The sequence below is a fragment of the Eschrichtius robustus genome, chromosome 6 (genome assembly GCF_028021215.1).
Source record: "Eschrichtius robustus isolate mEscRob2 chromosome 6, mEscRob2.pri, whole genome shotgun sequence".
Classification (NCBI taxonomy): domain Eukaryota; kingdom Metazoa; phylum Chordata; class Mammalia; order Artiodactyla; family Eschrichtiidae; genus Eschrichtius; species Eschrichtius robustus.
Genome location: NC_090829.1, coordinates 97000019 through 97024598, shown reverse-complemented (window position 1 = coordinate 97024598; position 24580 = coordinate 97000019). Strand labels below are relative to the sequence as shown.

Here is a 24580-nt window from a genome sequence, read left to right as displayed (position 1 = left end):
TGATATAATAATTAATCCAACTGGATAATATTTTACCTCCAAATCCAACCCAGTGGTAAGGTCAATAGGCAAACACTGTGACTGTTCATTTGTGAAGAATATTTTGGCAACTTCAAGAGGCTTGAGAAGAACAGGGTCCACTAAGTGAAGCTTCTTTTGCTGTGGGGCTGGATGTTCCTTAGATCTTTCATGTGGCAATATCATATGATTTTTTGCTTTCTTTCTAAACTCAAAACACTAAAACTGTATCATTAACATAGAAATATAAAAATCTTCTTGACCTCAACTTCAAGCTTACAATTAATGTAACTTTCAGCTAAAGAATGGATTCAAATGATGGTAACATTACTGATTTAGGTTTGCTTTGCTGCATTCAGCACTGAGCTGAAATGTCCTAGATCAGAGAATGATTCCAAATCAGATTAGTCCAATGTCCTAGTCCAGGCTATGTGCTTTACTGGGCCTGAGAAACAAGCTTTTCTTTTATTCTTCAACATTAGCTAGAAATGCATTTTCAGCTAAAATTTGTCATGTGTTTATTATGTACACCACACTTGCATCATAAGCATTACCTGATTTAGTCTTCATAACAACTCTATGATAGAGGTTAATATACTTAACTCTATGATGGAGGTTAATATAATTATCTCCATTTCAGAGATGAGGAAACTGGGACTTAGAGAGGATTAGTAATTTATATCAGCTCACATAGCTAATAAGTGGGGCAGGGCTGGTTTGTGAGTCCTGCTGGTCTGTTACAGCAGGCCATGGTCATCTGAGCAGGGACAGAGGCCTGTGGGTTGTGATGGGAAACAGGCAAGAAGAGGCCATCACTTTCGTCTGTCCCTCTGTCTCTTCAACTTCTAGCCGGCTTTTCTTCCTGCTTCCTCATTTCTTGCTATTTTTTAAAATCACAACCCCTCTATTTCCCTGTTCCTTGTATAGAATTCTTTTTTTTTCATTTATATATTAATTTATTTCCTATTTCACTCATTGATTTACCTCTAAGGTAGCAGGCCTTGTCTGCTAGGAAATTATACAAGGAGAACTAGCAAGTGAATGAATGAATGAATACAGTACAATGTACTGAATGCTGGAGTACAGTTGCTGTGAGGGCACAAAGAAGGAAAAATATCAAATTTTGAGGCCTGGGAGATGATGCTTGGGTTGTGTCTCGAAGGAAGAGAAATTAGGTGAAGAAGTAGGAAGAGCTTTCCAAGCAGACACACTAGCATCTGTATAGTCACTGAGTTGGGGCAGTAGCCAGACACAGCTGAGATCTGCTGGTCATTTGGGATGGCTGGAATGAATAGTGTGTTTCCTGGGAGTGTTAAGAGAGGAAGCTGGAGAGGAATGCAGGGGCTGGCCTGTGAAGTTCTTGAGTGCTAAATTAAGGAGCTTGAATGTTAGCCTGAAAGTTACAGGAAATCATTGAAAGGATTTAAGTTACAGAAATGCATGATTTTGTATTTTAAAAATAGCATTCTGGTAATCATCACTTGCATAACCAATTGCTATGCCTCGAAAAAGAGGCCCTAAGTTTGCACCAAGATTGTACACTACCTGTCTTGAGAAGCTTCAAAGCCTTCATCACCTTGTGATCTTCCCTGATAGAAGAGCTGAGTTTTCCATCCTACTTCCTGATCTCAGAAGTCTTGATCAGCTGGGTGCAAGGCACCCTTCATAAAATAGTCCTTAAAGACGAGGTTTATTGTTGTAACCATGAGAGCCTGCTTGTTAGGCACAAGATGCTCATGTTTTTACAGAGACATCCAGATCCCACTTCCTTTCAGAAATCTCCCCACCCACATTCTCATGTCTCTCTAGGTTATGGGATACTGAATTACCATAATCTTTTTTTTTTTTTTTTCTCTGCTGTTACTCCTGAAATCTGGGTGAGTTCAGGTGAGCAGCTCTGCAGAGGGCAAATCCATTGAGGCAAGTGGGAGGTGTGATATTGGAGCAGGAGCAACAGGTGGCATTAAACAAGTTGCATCCAATAGACAATTTGAGTGCCTTTAGCCAAGATACAACTTTAAGCAGCTTAGAGTGATGGTGGTCAAATGTTTTTGTTCACATACCCCTTAAAATACTTGGGTAAATCTAGGTACCTCATCACACATTTGAAGTTGATACCCACAATTTGTCATTATATATTTTAGTAGTTGCAAACATAATTTCTAGTGTGTTGTACCTGCTGACATTTTAAACTGTTATAGTTTTAACAGTCTATTTTAAGATAACTTCAAATGCATTCAAAAGCTCTGTCTTTACGCTCTCCTCCCCACATATTATGTGTTTTCCTCCCCACATATTATGTGTTTGATGTCACAATTTACTTCTTTTATATTGTGTATTGATTAACAAATTCTTATAGTTATAGTTAATACTTTTGTCTTTTAACTTTTATGCTAGAGTATTAAGTGATTTACCCATTACTGTTACAATCTTTGAGTATTCTGAATTTAACTATGTATTTACCTTTACCAGTGAGTTTTATACTTTCAAGGATTTTCATCTTCAGCTTGGAGAACTCCATTTAATATTTCTTGTAAGGCAGGTCTAGTGGTGCTGAACTCTTTCAGCTTTTGCTTGTTTTGAAAACTCTTTTTCTTTCAATTCTTAACAATTTTGCCAGTTTAAGTATTCTTGGCTGGCAGTTTTTTTTTCTTTCAGCACTTTAAATGTATTGTGCCACTCCTTTATGGCCTGCAAAGTTCTGCTGAAAAATCTGATGATAGGTTTATAGGGGCTCCCTTGTACTTAACAAATTATTTTTCCCTTCTTGCTTTTAAGATTCCCTCCTTGTCTTTAATTTTGACTATTTAATTATAATATGTCTTGGTGGGGGTCTCTTATATTTATTTATTTATTTATTTATTTTTATATTTATTTTTGGCTGTGTTGAGTCTTCGTTTCTGTGCGAGGGCTTTCTCTAGTTGCGGCAAGCAGGGGCCACTCTTCATCACAGTGCGTGGGCCTCTTCACTATCGTGGCCTCTCTTGTTGCGGAGCACAGGCTCCAGACGCGCAGGCTCAGTAGCTGTGGCTCACGGGCCTAGTTGCTCCGTGGCATGTGGGATCTTCCCAGACCAGGGCTCGAACCCGTGTCCCCTGCATTAGCAGGCAGATTCTCAACCACTGTGCCACCAGGGAAGCCCTTGGTGGGGGGGTCTCTTTAAATTCATCTCTTTTGGTACTCTTCGGGCTTCCCGGATCTGGATGTTTGTTTCTTTCCCCAGGTTAGGAAAGTTTGGGGCCATATTTCTTTGAATCACCTTTCCACCCCTTTCTGTCTCTCTTCTGCTAGGAGAAGAGTATATTGATCCAGTTGATGTTGTCCCATTGATGTTGTCCCATAAGCCCTTTAAGCTATCTTTACTCTTTTTTTTTTTTTTTTTTGCTCCTTTGACTCGATGAATTCCACTGCCCTATCTTTGAACTCATTGATCCTTTCTTCTACTGATCTGGTCTGCTGTTTGAATCCTTTTATTGAGTATTTAAGTCAGTTATTGTATTCTTCAGCTCTATGGTATCTTTAGTACATTTTAATATTTTCTATCCTTATGTTGAAATTCTTACTTTGTTCATTAATGCTTTACCCTGGTGAGTATCGTTATGACCATTACTTTAAACTATTGGTAAATCACTTATCTCTGCTTCATTAAGATTGATTTCTAGAGATTTATCTTGTTCTTTTGCTTGGAACATATTCCCTTGTTTCTCCATTTTCCTTGACTCTCTGCATTGGTTTCTATGCATTAGATAAAACAGCCACCTCTCCCAGTCTTGTATAGGAGATTAACCTCATCAATTAGCCCAGACCAAGCTCCTGTTTGTCTCTCAAATCTTTGTGATGGTCCAATCCTCCATCTTTGTTCTTAGCGGCTCTGAATAGTAGAGGGTGTGCCAAGACCCATTAGTGTCCCAAAAGGGAGGGTCACAGTTAGCAACTCAATGTAAGCTGATTAGAAACCAAACCCTCAGGCAGCAGCTGGGAAACTGGGAGATGGGTATTTTTTGCATGTTACCTCTGCATTGAGCCTGAGTGTATAGTTGCTGGGGGTGCATCTATTTAAAGACTGCTTTTGTTGCTATAATCCTGTGGATCTCATGAATGCAAGCCCTGTTGGCTATCAGAGCTAGGTAAATTGAGAGCCAGTCCCTCCAGTGCAAGTTGTAAAAGTTGGGGTTCTAGATATGTGTACAAGCTCCTTATAGGGAGGTACCAGTGACTTGGTTTTTTTGTTGGAGTGAGCAGGAGGGAGAAGGTGGAGAAAGTGCCCACTGGCTCTTTTGGACTCCAGGGAGGATCACAGTCAGCACCAAAGTGTGTGCGAATCAGAAGCTGGACTCTCAAGCGGTAACTTGTGAAATATGCAATCAAAACCCTTCCAGTGAATGAATGGGAGATGGGCATTTTTGCCTGCTCATTTTGTGTTGAGCCCTGGGGGGATAGTTTTGGCGAGTGCTTGCATGTCCATTGAGAACTGCTTCTTTGTTTTCTACAGTCCTGTGGCATTCATGAGCACAAGCCCCTTTGTCTATCAGGGCCAGGCAATCTGGGGGCCTGTTTCTCTGGTGGCAGATGCAAAAGCTGGGGCACCAGACTTGTACAAGCTTCTTTTAGAGATGCTAGTGAACTAGGTTTTTTTGTTGGAGTGAGCTGAAGGGAGAACGCAGAGGAAGTGCCCACTGGATCCCCTGGGCTCCATGAAGAATAATAACCAACTTCCAGAATCATGCTAATTGGAAGTCAGACCAGGGAAAGGCTAGAATGCCCTGAGAGATAGGCATTTTTGCCTGTTCCTTTCACACTGAGGGGGGGAGGGGGGGCGGGTGGGATACCAACTGTGATTCTGTGATGCATGGCCATTAGGAACTGCTTCTTTGTTTGCTCTAGTCCTGTGGGTTTTGTGGAATCCAGCCTGGTTGGCTTTCAGAGCTAAGTGTTTTGAGGGTCATCTCTCATGCGGTAGTAATAAAAGTTGGGGGACTAGGTGTGTGGTCTAAACCCTTTGCTCTTCAGGGAGAAGTTAGGAGTTGAGTGTTCCCTCTCAATTGTATGACACTATTCTGGGGGTGGGGTTTATGGTGAGAGTGTGTCTCTGCCTTTCCTACCGGTTTCAGTATGGGTGTTTTCTCTTTCACTCAACGTGTAGAATCACTCAGCTGGTATCTGGATTTCTCTCAGAGGGATACTCCTTATGTAGCTGTACATTCACTGCATCTGTGGGAGGAGGGATGTTCAGGAGCCTCCTATGTCACCATTTTTGGGCCCTCCTTCTGTCTGATGTTATTTTGTTAGCTTCTTGGACTTATATTTCTATTCCACTCTTCCTTCCTATATTTATGTTAATATATTGTCTTATTTTTGAAAGTCTTATCTTAATTACCTTATCACACTTTTCTGTTACAAAAATATATACTGGAACTTAAATTGTTTTTAAAGTTGCCTGTGACTACAAGACTTAAATGCAAAAAATAAATAGCATACTAATGACCAAAACAAAAATAATTTGAAACATAATCATTTAACATAAAAGTAAAATCTTGTTGGAAATGAATCTCTCATGGAGCTGTTTATTTATTTTTTGCCTCAGTTGGTTTATGTGTCTATAGATGATCATGGATATTTTCTAGAATGAGATTGAGTTCAGCATTCATTTAATTCCTATTTTTCACTTTCATAAATGTAAGTATTGTGAAATTTATTTATATAAAACACATGGCAATGGAAAGAGTTTCATTATAGCTAGTTAGAGGAGGGGGAAATGCCCAGTTTGGGAAATCATGACACCTACTTCATAAAAATGACATGTTTTTGGGCAAATCACTTGCCAGGTCTTGGTTTCTTCATCTATAAAATTAGAGAGGTGGCATAGAGGAGTTTTAAGTCTCTTTATAGCTCTACCATTCTATAATAATAATAATTTTAAAAGGCAGATTAAAACCATTTAGGCATATCAGGTAGGAAGTATATGCATAAATAAGCATAAATAAATGGAATTGATATAAATATGAGGTGGATGCTTGCTTTCAAGGTGACTGTAATCAAACTGGGTAGCAAATAACATTAATTAAGTAGGGAATAAATCAAGATTGCCTATGATTAAATGCTAAATGCTGTGATACAGACAAGTTTTAAAAGCTCTAAGATGAGTCTATTAGTTGAGGCTGAACTCTGTAGGGAAGGCTTCATGGAGAAGGTGCAGTCTGAAGAGGACTTTGATGGTCCACATGGTAGAACAACATGAAAGAAGGCCTAGAGGAACCACAGACCTCAGAAGCATGGGCTGGTGGTGTCAAGGTGACTGGAGCATCCTGCCTGCTAAGGAAGGGAAGGGCTGAGTTAATAAGGATATCACAGCCAGTTCCCTGGGAAGCAATTAGAGACAATTATAGTCAACTCTAATTATGTGTGGCAAATATGTTCTATAAAGTCATCATGAACAATGAATTAGCAAATACTGAACTGTTTGTCATAGGGGATGTTGTTCCTGTGAGCCTCTGTTTACAACATTTTCTTCCTAACTTTTTTGGTGTGTGTTTCTGTTTAAAGACTTCAAATTTAATATATATTGTTGATTCATTAACACTACACTAATAGCCAACAGCATTATTGCTCATGCCTGGACAGAGTTTATCTAGCATGTGCATTTTCTCCATAAGGTACATCACAACCTTCTTAGGCTTAAGAACACTAGACAGCACTTCAGCACTATGCTTAGGGGCCCTATTAAACAACAAAATCAACAACAAACAGCACATAAATATGAAAAACATGGCACTAAATAAGCTACAAAAGGACAGTTTTTTACAGTCTAAGAGCTGAAATAAGAAGGCAGAGCATCACCTTGTCCAAACTCATCTGGGAGCATGCACACTGGGTGACTCAAACTTTTCATTGCTTTGCACATGTTCATGCATGATCTTGAGAGTGCCCTAGTATTGATTGTGGGATTACAAATAGATTTTAGCAAGTAGGCAAATTTGCAAACATGAAATCTTTGAATAATGACAATGAACTGCATATTGGCGAGGTAGGCTGTAGCCAGCCATTAATGAGATCTGAGCAGAGGAATAACACAATGAGTAATATTTAGGAAGCTTACTCACTTATTCACTCACTGCAAATTAAACATTAAACGTGCCTCACTGTGTGTTAGGGGTTGCATAAGGTGCTTGAAGTACAAATGAATAAACATGGCGCCTGCTCTTAAGGAACTGAAATCTAAGCACAAGTAACCTACAGGGGAAGCCTGGGAGAAAAAACTGGAGCAACCAGAAGTCTTGTTGCCAGACTCATTCTTGAGGTAGTGAGGGCCACGTTTTGCAAAGTAGCAGTGGGAGTGGGAGGAAGGGCAAACATGAAGAGAGGATGAAAGGTTTTTGTTTTGCTTGAATAGTGAGAGAGACCTCCCACAGATTCCAAACTTTAGGTTGAGGAAAGGTATGCCAAATATATGTCCTTGTGTTCCAGCAAAAGCTGTCTTTCTCAAACTAGGAAGCTTGCAGAGGGAAATTGGTTCCCCCTTTCCTAAGGATGGCTCTTTGCTTCAGCTATTATTAAGCCCAGGATGACTAAAACAGCGTTCTTTAAAATTAAGAATAAAATCAAACAAAACCAAAAGACTAGATTTATCCTGCAGGTAGAACACACACATTTTCTAGATTCCAGAGATGTTGTTGATTTCTTTTTGGACCAGTTCTGAAACATTCAGTAACAAATTTCTATTGACCTCATGAGTTCACATTGCTCATGTGTAGTAACCTTGGTCAGCAGCAAAGAACTTAACTGTTAACTTTCCCTTGGTGTGTGCACAATTACCTTAATTATTTGTTTTCTATTTTCTGCTGTTTTTTGGAAAATAATTTCCCTTGTCCTTAGAGCAAGAAGTATTTCATGTCTAGTTTTATTAGTTAATAACATTCTACTCATGCTGCTTGGGAAGGATGTGACAGTTCTTCTGGGTCTCTTACTACTGTGCTGACTCCCTAACCCCAACAGGCTTCTCCTCTTCCTGGGTAGGGTCATAGATCAGATGGGTATTAATTTTGAATCAAGTAGATTAATCAAATAATTGTCCCCTCCCTGAGTGTCAAGTATTGTGCTGGGCCTGGGGATGAGAAAGATGGATAAAGTTTATGTCTTAAAAGAGCTGGCAGTTGTCAAAGCCTAAGGGATTCTCCAGACATTAAAATGCCACTTAATGCTTCACCCTGTAGGTGCTTACATCTCAACACTAATATAAAAGGTAGAGCAAGAAGAGGCAACTTTGGTCTTCTTTTAAGAAATATCTATTCAATTCCTTTGCCCATTTTTTTTTTTTTTTAAAAGATTTATTTATTGATTGATTGCTATGTTGGGTCTTCGTTTCTGTGCTAGGGCTTTCTCTAGTTGCGGCAAGCGGGGGCCACTCTTCATCACGGTGCGCGGGCCTCTCACTATCGTGGCCTCTCCGTTTGGAGCACAGGCTCCAGACACACAGGCTCAGTAGTTGTGGCTCACAGGCCTAGTTGCTCCGTGGCATGTGGGATCTTCCCAGACCAGGGCTCGAACCCGTGTCCCCTGCATTAGCAGGCAGATTCTCAACCACTGCGCCACCAGGGAAGCCCCCTTTGCCCATTTTTTAATGCTTTTTTTTCTTTGAGTTGTGTGTGAGATCCTTATATATTTCATATATTAACCTTTTATCAGATATATGGTTTTCTCCCATTCCACAAGTTGCCTTTTCACTCTGTTGATTGTTTCCTTTGCTGTGCAGAAACTTTGTAGTTTGATGCAGTTCCACTTGCCTATTTTTTCTTTTGTTACTTGTGCTTTTAGTGTCATACCCATGAAATCACTGCCAAGACCAATGTCATGAAATTTCAACCTGTTTTATTCTAGGAGTTGTAGAGTTTCAGGCATTACATTTAAGTGTTTAATCAATTTTGAGTTGATTTTTGTGTGTGGTATAAGATAAAGGTCCAAATCATTCTTTTGCATGTGGACATCAACTTTCCCAACACCATTTGTGAAAAGGTTATCCTCCCCATTGTGTGTTCTTGACACCCTTGTCAAAGGTCAGCTGACTGTATATGTTGGATTTACTTCTTGGCTGTCTATTCTGTTCCTTTGATCTATATATCTGTCTTTATACCAATACCATACTGTTTTCATTGCTGTAAATTTGTAATATATTTTGAATTTAGGAAGTGTGTTGCCTCCAGCTTTGTTCTTCTTTTTAAATATTGGCTTGGTTATTTGTGGTCCTTTGTGATTATATATGAATTTTGGAATTATTTTTTCTATTTCTTCAAAAAATGCAGTTAGAATGTAATACAAATCAAAACCACAATGAGATATCACCTCACACCTGTCACGGTGGGTATTATGAAAAAAACAAAAACAAAGAGTGTTGGTAAGGATATGGAGAAATTGGAAACCTGGAACACTGTTGGTGGGAATGCAAAATGGTGTAGTTGCTATGGAAAATAGGTTGTTCAAAAATTAAAAATAAAAGTACCATAAGATCCAGCAGTACCACTTCTGAGTATTTATTCAAAATAATTGAACTCAGGATCTCAGAGTGATATTAGCACCCCATGTTCATTGCAGCACTATTTGCAATGGAACAACTAAATTTCCATCAATGGATAAATGGATAAAGAAAATATGGTATCTATATACAATGGAATATTATTCAGCATTAAAAAAGAAGGAAATTTTGCAATGTGTAACAACATGGATGACCTTAAGGACATTATGCTAAGTGGAATAAGCCAGTCACAGAAAGAAAAGTATGACATGATTCCACTTGTACGAGTTATCTAAAATAGTCAGATTCATAGCATCAGAGACTGGAATGGTGATTTCCAGGGTCTGGGTGGAGGGGAAAATGAGGAGTTACTAATCAACAGGCATTAAGTTTCAGTTAAGCAAGATGAATAAGTTCTAGAGATGAGATGTACAACATAGTACCTATAGTCAACAATACTGTCTTATACACTTAAAAATAAATGTGTTAAGAAGGTAGATCTCATGTTAAGTATTCTTATCATAATGAAGTAAAATTTGAAAAAAGAGGAGAAGAAGAAGCTTCCTCAGCCAAGCCTCTGCTTTCAGATGCCTCTAGAAATCTCTTATACTCACTGTGCAACAAGTACTTTCAAAGATAATCCTTTGCAAGGAGACAGAAGATGGAAATTAAGTTCTGGAGGAAATGTGACTCAAGATAAATATCTTTGCTGAGGAGGTTTTCCCACTTCCCTCTTTTTATTCATTTATTTTTTCTTCTTCAAAATGTTTAGCCCATTGGGACACTTTGATTCTCTACTTTATACCATGAACACTTTCTTGTTAGGCAATACACAGCAAGCTCAATGCATTAGCAGGTGACATAAATTCACATGCACAAGTATAAACTATAATAAGACACCTCAGGTTGGCTTCTCTTGAAAGTTGCCACCCAGGTAGGGAGTGTTCTATGTAGTATTTTACTTGCAGATACATGTTCAGGGTTGTCCTGTCCTTAGTTAGCTGGAGATTAAATTCTCATACCCTGCCTTGGTTTTTAATACCAGACAACATGGTCTTTGTTTTAGTAAATACATGTGCCTATGTGGATTATTTTAGGAAGGCCACGTGATACCAATGTGTCTGAGGCAGTATTTCTTGCAGAGAAGTTTAAATGAAAGGAAAATTGTTCAAGTGGAGAGTTCTGTAAATGCGGTATTGTGGGAGTCATTGAGAAACGGGAATAAAAGCCTGTTTTAATCATATATCTCTTCATATAGTTGCTGAAAACAATATGAAATCATTTGGTCCCATCTATGGAATGTGATGGGGTCTGTCTGCTGCAGGAAAGGGAAGGTAGCTGCCTGCGGGTGTGGTGTGTGGGAAAAAGGGCCCAACCACTCTAATTATGAGTCTTTCTAGCCTTAAAGTCCCATTTTTCCAGTCCTAAGAGTAGAATATTAAGAGTAAGTTCATTGATACTTAGAGGACTAGTTAAAACAGAAATTCCCTACTTTCTGAAATTGTGATAATAGTAATTTTCTCATAAGATTGTTGCATATGTTTAATGAGAAAATCTATGTAAAGTATATTGTAAATGTGTATATGTTAGCTACTGTTATTATTATAATTATTACCATATGCCCATGAAGTCCTTATACTTCCCATCAGGGTTTGAAGAATTTGCTGGTCAAACCTCACTTCCTTTTAAGTGATTCTTCTTCTTTAAAAAAACAGATTTATTGAGGTATAATTGATATACAAAAAACAGCACATATTTAATGTCTAAATTTGATGGGTTTGGACATATGCATACACTTGTGAAAATGAAGCGTTCGGTTCTCTGTTTTGATTGAGTCCCACACCATTGGTATAAGTCACTTATCAAACTATCATGAGGTGCAGCTGTGTTCAGCTGAGTAATGTGGGTGTCCTGTATTTTTCACTCTTGACTAGATGGGACAAAATCACTGTGGAGTAGTTAGAAGCCTAATAAATCATATCCCATTTCCAAGATATGTATTTTGGTTAACAGACTCCTTTCTAAGATATAAATAAGCTGGGTTTCGGTTTTTCATCCAGAGTTGTTAACCGAGATCAGATAAAGCATGAGGATCTATTGATGTCTGGAGTGGGCAGGAAGGGGAATCTTGGGCTTGGGGCCATTGGTGAAAGACTGACTGTTGGGAGGGAGGGCCTTGTGGGATGCCAAACTCTAGGTGCCTCTGGGACCAGGTTGAGCGTGATGGAGGTAGGAGGGTGTGGAAGAGTACTTGGCTGAGGGCAGGTGATGTGTCATTAAAATTCCCAGCAGGCTGCCTGTAGTTCTCTGGCTGTGGAGTAGCTTGCCAATGCCTGGAGAGAGATGTCAGGGCTAGTTTGGAAGGCTGCAAATTAAAAACGATTTACACTTTTGGCCAGCTCAATCTCTTCTAATCCAGTTTGTATAGTTATTCCAGTTCAGCCCAGTATCTTTCCTCTCAGTCTTGGCTTCTCCTGGGAGGTGAAGTTAAAAAGGGAAAGAAAATGGAAGGTGTGGAAAAAGAAAAGAGCATTTCCCCCCTTTTCCTGATAGAAAAGTTGATCAGACTTTTAGATCCCTCATCTCTACCTTTTTTTTCTTCTTTACTATATACATAAACCAAGGCTTTTAAAACTTATTTCTGAAGAAATGGCCCCCTCCCCTAATTGCTAATGAAAATAGTGTACTTTACAAAATTAACATTCTAGCCTCTTCTAAGTATGGAGGAAGAGATAACATGTTACCTTTGGATCAATTTTTTACCCTTGAAAAATTACAAGTGGTTGCCTTCAGTTATGTAAATGTAGGAGTCTGATATTTTAAGGAAAGGGTCCCATGGAGTCTTGTGGACTTTATAAAGGCAGCGTCTCTCGGTATGCAGTTCTCTAAGGAAGACTAGTTGGGGTTTAAGTGATGAAATAGAAAAAATAAAATAGATGTAACTGTGTTTGTACCTCAGACTGGTGAAGTGGGTCAGCCCAGTTATACTCCCAAGGGGATTATGAAAGTTTATCTTAGGGCACCTGAGTGATTACTTGGAGGAAAATCAAGGAAATGCAACAGTTTACACCAGGTTTTCAGGGGGCATTCCTGTTGACTACAGAGAGCTACAACTGGTTGAGAGGACATCCCGGAAGCATTTTTATCAACTTGGAGAGAAGGATCAGCCTAACTCATATGAAAAACATAAGATAGAGAAGGCATGCTCATTCACTCTTGGAGGATGCAAAGAGAAGTGTTCTCTGTCCCCACTACCCTACGATGCTCCTTTTCTCAGCCCTTCTCCATTTACCCATCCCCTTACCACTTCTGAATGTGAATTCCCTGTAAGCAGAGGTTTTGTCTGTCTTATTCACTGTTGAACCCCCGGTGCTTAGAACCGTGCCTAGCACCCAGTGAGCACTCAATAAATAACTTATTTTTGAATTAATAAATGGATAAATTTAAACTTAGGGGAATATTGAAGTTGTTGAATGACAGAATTAGGATCTAAAGAGATCTGCTGGAACTATAAGCTGAATCTACCAGATAAAATTTAACAGGAAAAAATGGAAAATCCTGCCATAGGTTCAAAAATCAACCATGAAAGGTCCCCAGATAGGGAGCTATAACTTGGTGATAGCGTATGTGAAAAATTTAGTTGACAGTAAGCACAACATAAATTAGCAGTGTGCTATGATTATGATAAAAATTTAATATGATCACAAGCCCCATTAATTAAGATATGATACCTAGAATAGAGAAGGTGACAGTACTTGTTTTCTTTATGCTGGTCAGGTAGTACTGGAGTACCTATATTCTATTCTGTATGCTGCACTTAATAAATGATGTAGATAATTCAAAAAGAGTCATGTACCACAATGTTCATTGCAGCTCTATTTACAATAGCCAGGACATGGAAGCAACCTTAGTGTCCATTGACAGATGAATGGATAAAGAAGATGTGGCACATATATACAATGGAATATTACTCAGCCATAAAAAGAAATGAAATGGAGGTATTTGTAGTGACGTGGATGGACCTACAGTCTGTCATACAGAGTGAAATAAGTCAGAAAGAGAGAAACAAATACCGTATGCTAACGCATATATATAGAATCTTAAAAAAAAAAAAAAAAGGTTCTGATGAACCTAGGGGCAGGACAGGAATAAAGACGCAGACATAGAGAATGGACTTGAGGACACAGGCAGGGGGAAGGGTAAGCTGGGACAAAGTGAGAGAGTGGCATGGACTTATATATACTATCAAATGTAAAATAGGTAGCTAGTGGGAAGCAGCCGCATAGCACAGGGAGATCAGCTGGGTGCTTTGTGTCCACCTAGAGGGGTGGGTTAGGGAGGGTAGAAGGAGACGCAAGAGGGAGGAGATATGGGGATATATGTATATGTATAGCTGATTAACTTTGTTATAAAGCAGAAACTAACACACCATTGTAAAGCAATTATACTCCAATAAAGACGTTAAAAAAATAAATGATATATTTATATAAATGAGTGTGTTTAATGGAGACTAGCCAGAGAAATAAGGGGATTTGGAATGTGAGGGATAATTGGTAATACTGAGGACATTTTTAGTCAGCCTAAGAAAAGGTTCAATGAGCTTCAGTCTTCAAGTATCTGAGGGGCTATTCTGTGAAGAGGCACAAGATTTGTTCTCTGTGGTAGCAGGGGCTAAAACTAGGGCAACTGGGCTGAGGTTTCATGAAGACAGATTTTATCTTACTGCAAAGCAGGATTTCTAAATTTGTCTGATCTCTATGGAGTCTTGCAGGGAAGTGAATCTTCTGTATCTGGAGATATTCAAACAGTCTGCACAAAGATTGCACAAAGGCTTGAGTGTTTGGTTGAACCTGAGGATTGATAAGACATCTTCATTAGAGATAAGCAATGTGGGCAGGTGAAGCAGCCAGGAGGGGTGAGATGCTTCACTGATTTCAGGGCCAGCCTGACATTGGAATTCTTTCCATGAATCACACTGCTTAAATGCAATTTAAAAGTGTTCTAATTTATCTGGTCTAGCTCTGTGACACCTGAATAATATAACTCAGATTATCTGGAATTTGTAAGTGGGCTTAATTATTTATTTAAGACTACTTATTGAGCACTGGCTCTGTGCTAAGTACTTGCTAGGGATTAAGACAGAATAATGAACAAGATTCAGTCTCTGTCCTCAGGAATCCTAGGTATCGTGCTCATAGGGCCTCTGTACAACAAGGCTAACATTTCAGCTTGGAGGCTCCATTCTCAGACTTCATTGAGCATTTGGTTCACTTCCTTATATAATCTTTATGCTTATTAGTTCTCCAGACAGGCATTTCCTAGAGGGCAGGGATTGTTTCTTTTTGCCCTTGAACGTTCGTAGGATCTGAAAGCACAGTGGTTGACATAATAGTAGGTACTCAGTAAATGCTTGTACAGTACCTCCCCCACCCCACTTAACCATAAAACTCCTAGAAAACATAGGTGGTAAGCTCCTTGACATAGGTCTTGGTGATGATTTTTTAAATCTGACACCAAAAGCAAAAGCAACAAAAGCAAAAATAAGCACATGGGACTACATTGAACTAAAAAGCTTCTGCGTAACAAAGGAAACTGTCAAAATTAACAGGCAGCCTACTGAATGGGAGAAAATATTTACAAATCATATATCTGACAAGGGGCTAATATCCAAAATATGTAAAGAACTCATGCAACTCAGCCAAAGAACTCAAATGTTCAATTAAAAATGGGCAGAAGATCTGAACAGACATTCTTCCAAAGAAGACATACAGATGGTCAACAGGTACATGAAAAGACGCTCAGTATCATTAATCATCAAGGAAATGCAGATCAAAACCACAATGAAATATCACCTCACACATGTTAGAACAAATTATCAAAAAGACAACAAAAAAACAAGTGTTGGTGAAGATGTGGAGAAAAGGGAACCCTTGTGCACTGTTGATGGGAATATAAGTTGATGCAGCCACTATGGAAAACATTATGGTGGTTCATCAAAAAATTAAAAGTAGAGCTACCACATGATCCAACAATCCCATTTCTTGGTATTTATCCAAAGAAAACAAAAACACTAACTTAAAGAGTTAATAGTTCCCCTTTATTTGAGGGGGATATGTTCCAAGACCCACAGTGGGTGCCTGAGATCTTGGATAGTAATCGAACCCTATATATACTATGTTTTTTTCCCCCTATACATACATACTTATGATAAACTTTAACTTATAAATTAAGCACAGTAAGATATTAACAACAATGATTAATAAAATGGAAAAATTATAACAATATACTGCAATAAAAGTTATGTGAATGTGGTCTCTCTCTGTCTCAAAATATCTTATTAGACAAATTTAATGTTTTTTCTGTATTAACTAAGCACTTATCATGCACCGTGGCTGTAACTTTTGCAGTTTGAGGTGCAAGTGCAAAAGTAGGACGAATTTCTTTTTCCTTCTTCACAATTTCATGGATAGAAGACTTGTTCTTATTATAGATTCTAGCAAACTCAGCACATGATTTTTTTCTATCTTCATTAAGTTGAAAACTTTCACCTTTTCATTTAAAGGAAGCACTTTATGGCTTCTCTTTGGCATATCCAAATTGCTAGTGTCACCACTCCTGTGCTTTGGGGCCATTATTAAGTAAAATAAGAGTTACTTGAACACGAGTACTGTGACACAATGACAGTCGATCTGACAACCAAGGTGGCTACTGAGTAACTAAACAGCAGGATACGCTGGACAAAGGGATGATTCACATCCCAGGCTGGATGGAATGGGACGGTGAGAGAGTTCATCATGCTATTCAGAATGGCGCAAAATTTAAAGCTTATGAGTTGTTTATTTCTGGAATTTTCCAGTTAATATTTTTGGACTGTGGTTGACCGCATGTAACTGAAACTGTGGAAAGCAAAACCCCGGATAAGGGAGGATTACTTTAGAAACATAACTAACAGTTCTCTGCAAATGAGTTGAGAACCAGAAGAAATCCAAAAAAGACCAGTGGAGGGACAGTGCCTTAAGAACTGGAGGAATAATTAAGAAGTCTCATTCTAGGCTTGGGGATGGGAGCAGGAGGATTGGGGGTGGTGGTGGGAGCTGACAAAGCCAGATTGACTCAAGGATGACCATGTCTGGGCAACAAAGCCACCAGACAGGCCATGACAAAGAAGTTGGTCTCTACTAAGGGGGTCTCACCAGCATCAGGAATCAAATACATTATTCAGTACCCAATAGCACATACAAGAATGAGTTGTAGAAGCACTAGAACTCCAGGGTTTGAGTTATCTACAGGGAGAAGGAGGAGGTGGTTTCAGAGCAGTCTGAGGCCCAGTGCTAAGGTAGGGAAGCTCTCTCCTTAATGCAGGGGATGGGATGGGGCTCAGAGGACCAAATCAGAACATAAGAGGAGCCCTTATATCCACTGTCAAAGAGCACAGGCCAATTCTGATGAGCAGCATTTAGAAAAAGGTGAACTCTTTTTAAAAAAAAATTATTTTTTTTACATTCTTTTTCAAATTATTTTCTCATTTAGGTTATTACAGAATATTGAGGAGAGTTCCCTGTGCTATACAGTAGGTCCTTGATGGTTATCTATTTTAAATATAGCAGTGTGTACATGTCAGTACCAAACTCCCATTCTATCCCTTCTGCCTACCCTTCCCCCTGGTAACCGTAAGTTCGTTCTCCAAGTCTATGAGTCTGTTTCTGTTTTATAGATAAGACCATTTGTAACATTTTTTTAAGGTTCCAAATATAAGTGATATCACATGATACTTGTATTTTTCTGTCTGACTTACTTCACTTAGTATGATAATCTCCAGGTCCATCCATGTTGCTGCTAATGGCATTATTTCATTCTTTTTTATGACTGAGTAGTAGTCCATTGTATATTTGTATCACATCTTCTTTATCCATTCATATATGTTGATGGACATTTAGGTGGCTTCCATGTCTTGGCTATTGTAAACAGTGCTGCAGTGAACATTGGGGTGCATGTATACTTTCGAACCAAGCTTTTCTCTGGATATATGCCCAAGAGTGGGATTGCTGGATCATGTGGTAGTTCTATTTTTAGTTTTTTAAGGAACCTCCATACTGTTCTCCATAGGGGCTGTACCAATTTACATTCCCACCAACAGTGTAGAAGAGTTCCTTTTTCTCCACACCCTCTCTAGCATTTATTGTTTGTAGATTTTTTGACGATGGCCATTCTGACTGGTGTGAGGTAATATCTCATTGTAGTTTTGATTTGCATTTCTCTAATAATTAGTGATGTTGAACATCTTTTCATGTGGCCATCTCTTGGTCATCTGTATGTCTTCTTTGGAGAAATGTCTATTTAGACCTTCTGCCCATTTTTTAAATTGGGTTGTTTGTTTTTATGGTATTGAGCCTCATGAACTGTTTGTAAATTTTGGAGACTAATCCTTTGTTGGTCACATCATTTGCAAATATTTTCTCCCATTCTGTGGGTTGTCTTTTCATTTTGTTTATGGTTTCCTTTGCTGTGCAAAGGCTTTTGAGTTTAATTAGGTCCCATTTGTTTATTTTTTTTTAATTTCCATTATTGTGGATGATGGATTGAAAAAGATATTACTGCGATTTATGTCAGAGAGCGTTTTGCCTGTGTTTGCCTCTAAGAGTTTTATAGTATTTGGTCTTACATTTAGGTCTTTAATCCGTTTTGAGTTTATTTTTGTGTATGGTGTTAAAGTGTTTTAATTTCATTTTTTTTACATATAGCTGTCCAGTTTTCCCAGCACCATTTATTGGAGAGACTGTCTTTCCTCCATTGTATAGTCTTGCCTCCTTTGTCGTAGATTAATTGACCATAGGTGTGTGGGTTCATTTCTGGGTTTTCTATCCTGTTCCATTGATATACATTTCTGTTTTTGTTCCAGTACCATACTGTTTTGATGACTGTAGCTTTGTATTATACTGTGAAGTCAGGGAACCTGATTCCTCCAGATCTGTTTTTATTTCTCAAGATTACTTTGGCTATTTGGGGTCTTTTGTGTCTCCATACAAATTTTAAGATTTTTTGTTCTAGTTTTGTGAAAAATGTTATTAGTGAGTTGATAGGGATTTCACTGAATCTGTAGACTGCCTTGGGTAGTACAGTCATTTTCACAATATTGATTCTTTCAATCCAAGAACATGGTATATTTTTCCATTTGTTTTTTGTCATCTTAAATTTCCTTCATCAATGTCTTATAGTTTTCAGAGTACAGGTCTTTTGTCTCCTTAGGTAGGTTTATTCCTAGGTATTTTATTCTTTTTGATGTGATAGTAAATGGGATTGTTTTTTAATTTCTCTTTCTGATCTTTCATTGTTAGTATATAGAAATGCAACAGATTTCTGTATATTAATTTTGCATCCTGCCACTTTACCAAATTCATTGATGAGCTATAGTATTTTTATGGTAGCATTTGTAGGATTTTCTATATATAATATCATGTCATCTGCAAACAGTGACAGTTTTATTTCTTCTTTTCCAGATTGGTTTCCTTTTATTTCTTTTTCTTCTCTGATTGCTGTGGCTAAAACTTCCAAAACTATGTTGAATAATAGTGGTGAGAGTAGAAAACCTTGTCTTGTTCCTGATCTTAGAGGAAATGGTTTCAGTTTTTCACCATTGAGAACAATGGTAGCTGTGGTTTGGTCACATAAGGCCTTCATTATGTTGAGGTAGGTTCCCTCTGTGCCTACTTTCTGGAGGGTTTTTATCATAAATCAGTGTTGAATTTTTTCAAAAGCTTTTTCTGCATCTATTGAGATGATCATATGGTTTTTATCCTTCAATTTGTTAATATGGTCTCTCACACTGCTTGATTTGCATATATTGAAGAATCCTAGAATTCCTGGGATAAACCCCACTTGATCATGGTGTATGATCCTTTTAATGTGCTGTTGGATTCTGTTTGCTAGTATTTTGTTGAGGAGTTTTGCATCTATATTCATCAGTGATATTGGCCTGTAGTTTTCTTTTTTTCTGATATCGTTGTCTGGTTTTGGTATCAGGGTGATGGTGGCCTTGTAGAATGGGTTTGGGAGTGTTCCTCCCTCTGCTATATTTTGGAAGAGTTTGAGAAGGATAGGTGTTAGCTCTTCTCTAAATGTTTGATAGAATTCACCTGTGAAGCCATCTGCTCCTGGACTTTTGTTTGTTGGTGTTTTAAAATTTTTAATTAATTAGTTAATTTTGCTGAGCTGGATCTTAGTTGCGGCACGCGGGATCTTTTAGTTGCAGCATGTGGGATCTTTAGTTGTGGCATGCAAACTCTTAGTTGTGCCATGCGAACTCTTATTTGCAGCATGTAGGATCTAGTTACCTGACCAGGGATCGAACCCAAGCCCCCTGCATTGGGAGCATGGAGCCTTAGCCACTGGACCACCAGGGATGTCCCTGTTGGTTTTTTTTTTTTAAATCACACTTTCAACTTCAGTACTTGTGATTGGTTTGTTCCTATTTTCTATTTCTTTCTGGCTCAGTCTTGGTAGATTGTACCTTTCTAAGAATTTGTCCTTTTCTTCCAGGTTGTCCATTTTATTGGCATGTAGTTACTTGTAGTAATCTCTTATGATTGTTTGTATTTCTCTGGTGTCTGTTATAACTGTGGTGTCTGTTGAGCCCTCTCCCTTTTTTTCTTGATGAGTCTGGCTAAAGATTTATCAATTTTGTTTATCTTTTCAAAGAACCAGCTGGAAAAATCTGAACTCTTTGCCTAGGTCTTTCCTTGGGCAAAGAGAATTCTTGATTTGGTCTAGCAGCCAAAAGAGAGGATTGTGGTGAGGAGAAGGAACCAGGACTGCGTGCCAAGCTGAGCTGGCTAGTTTGAAGTGGGTAGACACTATTACATTTGAACAAACAATATTTGATTTGTAACTTAATCTATTTTTACATTTTGAATTTTGTTTTCTTTTCTCATGGTTTCTCAGTAAAAATTCCTTTGCAAAAGTCCAGACTTATTGAGTCTTTTCATAAAAGTGTGACACTAAGGGCACACGCTAGGAGCTCTGGGGACAAACTGCTAAGACTGTTAGCTCTGCACTTACTTTCTGTGTGTCTTTGAGCAAGTGTCTTTACTTTCCTAAGCTTCCCTGTTCTTGTTGTAAAGTGCATTGTGAGGATTCAATGAGATAATGTCAATAAAGATCTTTACATAGTATTTGAGTTCAATAATGTTAGCTGTGTGTTTGTTAATATTATCAAAGTGAAGAAGCAAATGGCGCTGGGAGGGTTTTCTCTCTCCTAGCTTTAAGGGAGATATCTTCATATTTGAGAGAGAAGAAGAGATAAGTTCTGCTTTGGGCATGTTGAGTTTAACAAGTCAGTGGGAAATCTGGTTTGAATTATAGCTAAGTGTCTAGAGTTCAGGAGAGGGACAAAGCAGAAGATTTGAATTTCTGTGTATCAACATGCAGAGATGGTCAGTCAAAGAGAATGCCCAAGAAGAGTATTTAGGATGAGAGGAGCAGCAAATTTTCCAGGATATCTGTCTTCCATATTCAAGAATTATCAGAAGAAAATGTCCATGAAGGGGATCAGAGGGAGCAGCCAGAGATAAATGGAAAACCAGGATAGAAGAATGTTGGGGAAGTCAAAGGAGGCATGTTTGATTATGGAAGGAGTGGTCAAGGAAGATAAGTCAAGTGAGACAGGACTGGAGATGGCCATTAATTCTAGCAATTATTATATCACTGGTTTCCCTGGTTAGGGCAGGCAATGGATCAATGGTGGCAAAACTAAACTGCTGTTGGTTGAAAAATAAAAGAGCATGTTCATATATTAAAGGAAAAATCAGATTACAAAATCATGTGCCTAGTATGACCCATGTGTATTAAAAAAATGAAAAGAGATTTAAGAAATTTTTACATTGGTGATGGTCTTTAAAACATAATAATTTCTTTTGTAATACCAGTTGTTGATTTTTTATAAAGAATGGAACTCCAAGCTTCCCCCTATCGTTTTTTTTCTCATTTGCTTCTCATTCTATTTATTTGTTTTTATTCTTTTCCATTATAGTTTATTACAAGCTATTGAATATAGTTCCCTGTAGTATACAGTAGGATGTTGTTGTTTATCTATTTTATACATAATAGCTTGTGTCTGCCAATCCCAAACTCCTAATTTCTCTCCTCCCCACCTCCCCTGCTATCCCCTGTGATAACTGTAAGTTTTTTTTTTCTATGTCTATGAGTTTATTTCTGTTTTGTAAGTAAGTTCATTTATATCACTTTTTTAGATTCCACATGTAAGTGATATCATATGATATTTGTTTTTCTACGTCTGACTTACTTCACTTAGTATGATAATCTCTAGGTCCATCCATGTTGCTGCATTATTTCATTCTTTTTTATGACTGAGTAGTAGTCCATTGTGTGTGTATATATACATACACAACATCTATCTTTCCATAGTGGCTGCACCAATTTACATTCCCACCAACAGTGTAGGAGGGCTCCCTTTTCTCCACACCCTCTCCAGCATTTATTTTCAGACTTTTTAATGATGGACATTCTGACCGATGTGAGGTGATACATCATTGTAATTTTGATTTGCATTTCTCTAATGATTAGCAAAGTTGAACATCTTTTCCTGTGCTTATTGGCCATCTGTATTTGACTATTATTTTTAATTCTGTGCTGCTTCTGCCAGCTTCTGACTTTCAGACCTTGCTCCCGATTTCCAATCTGCATTAAACTGCAGGGCTGAACTCTGTTTCCTGTGCCTGATTTTCGGTGCTCTCCAAAGACTGAGCAATTACACAGCCCTGGTGCTTCCTGCTGCAGGCTGTTTTGTAACATACTCCATCTCTACCCATCCAGCTTGACCCCTGAGACACAAATCCCGGCAGAAGTATGTGCTCATGCCAGCTGCTTGAGGGGCTGGGACAAGGGTACTGTATTTAGGAGTTATGTGATGGAGACATAGATGTTTCTAAGGAAGCTTGACTAACTAGCCTATTGAAGCCCCAGCAAAATTGGAGTCTGCTATGGTTACTATAGGAAACACGTTCCCGCAAAATCACTTCCTACTTTTTCATGCTGAGTCATGTCCTGCTTTCATTTTCTCAAGTCAGATAACAGCTATTGTCAATGACAGAAAAACATTTTATTACGAATTAAAGAATTTTACATACTTGAAGACAAGTTTTATTTTTAAGCCCAGTTATGAGAGAAGAAGCAAGCCATAAATTTGGGGGACTAAATCTTTCCACTCACCTGAAGCCTTCACAGCACCCCTACTGGTCTGTGTGACTTTGGACAAACTCCAAACCTTTCTTTGCCTTAGTTTCCTCATTTGTGAAAGAGAATTATGATGCCAACCGTACCATTTGTTGTGAGAAATTCATGTGATAATGGTGCACAGGGCTAGCACAGCTGATTTCTTTTTTGTAAGCTTTCTCCAAATCTACTTCATTTTACTCTCAGAGTATACCTCGTCTTTTTCCGGATTGAGAAGATCCATCACAGGAAAGGGAAACATTCTCAGAACATACGGCCATTTGGTTGAATTGTAATCTCCATCTCAAAATGTTCCTTTACCCCCAGCCTTTCTCCTCTCCATAATTTTGAGCTCAGTCTGCCACTTTCTCTCAGAACTTGATTCTGTAGGGTGTGATGTTTTTGAAATATTAACCAATGTGGTTGTTGTTTTTCCCTCAGGTAGGTACTTTTCCATCTTTGTCCTTCCTTGCATCCATAAAAATAACAAGTCCATTTTCACTGTCTCAGTAGAGGGAGAAAGCTTTGAGATTTTTTTTTTTTTTCCTCTTAGGGATTAGAGGAAGAGAGAGACCTAGACAGAGGTCTAGGTCTTGAAGAGTAAGGAATGTAACTTCTCACTGTTTGCCTCCCTCACCACCAAGGATTCCGTGTGCTGTCAGAATAGAGATGGATGAGGAAAGGCAGGAAAGACTGGGGCATTTCTGAGGAAAGTCCTGTGTCCTGCGTCTTGCTCCGGGTCAAGACTGGGGCTTTGGCAACAGCTCTGGAAAGCTTCTGTGATCTGAGAGCAGAAAGGGCCTCTAACTCACTTCCTTTTAGAGCTCTGGGTAGGTAGTGAGACATTAGAGAATATGGCTCACTGGTCCCATTCTAGCCAGATGGGACTTGGGAAGCCTTATAGAGTGTCTCACACTATTATGAGTTGTGGTGAGGGTAGTAGGAGGTGATGCCTTTGTATTCAAGAATGGTGCAGAAGGAGTTTCTAAAGGGATGATGCAGGTAGAAACCCCAGCAGATGGATCAGCCACCAAGGACGAGATGTGATAATGGACCAGTCAGCAGACACCAGTGTGGGGAGATGCCTTTGAGGTTCAAATGCAAGTGCTCCTTCAATTCCCCACCCCTACTGCAGACACACACAGACACATAGACACATAGACACACACACACCAGTGTCACATGTATACATCAACCATGTACACATACATGCATACCTAGCACTAGGTAAGATTCTAGAATTTAGGTGAAAACAAAACTCAGGGAAAATTAGATTACATTTCTACTACCCCAATGAACTGGGGAACCAAGAAAGAGATTGGATTCTAAAAAAAATAAATTTGTGTTTCTTACACACCAGGATTTGTAGACTAAGATACATATATACCATAGTTTATTAGCTATCCTTTCTATTTATTTCTCTCTTTTTTTATTCAGATATAATTGACATATAATATTATATCAGTTTTAGGGGTACAACATAATAATTTGATATTTGTATATATTGCAAAATGATCACCACAATAAGCTAACATCTGTCATCATACGTAGTTACAAAATTTTTTAAATTCTTTTTTTTCTTTGTTTTTTTTTTTAATTGAGGTATAGTTGATTTACAATACTGTACTACATTAGTTTTAGGTGTACAACATAGTGATTCAAAATTTTTATAGATTATACTCCATTTTTAGTTATTAGAAAATATTGGTTGTATTCTCTGTACAGTACAATATATACTTGTAGCTTATTTACTTTGTACACAGTAGTTCATACCTCTTAATCCTCTACCCCTATCTTGCCCCTTGCCCCCCATCTTCTCCCTACTGGTAA

At 38.4% G+C, this 24580-nt stretch overlaps 1 protein-coding gene across 16 annotated transcripts in view; it reads left to right on the top strand.

The window, feature by feature from the left end:
• Nucleotides 1-24580, top strand: part of ZPLD1 (zona pellucida like domain containing 1) — a 324181-nt gene that overhangs the window by 36458 nt on the left and 263143 nt on the right. The window lies entirely within an intron of this gene.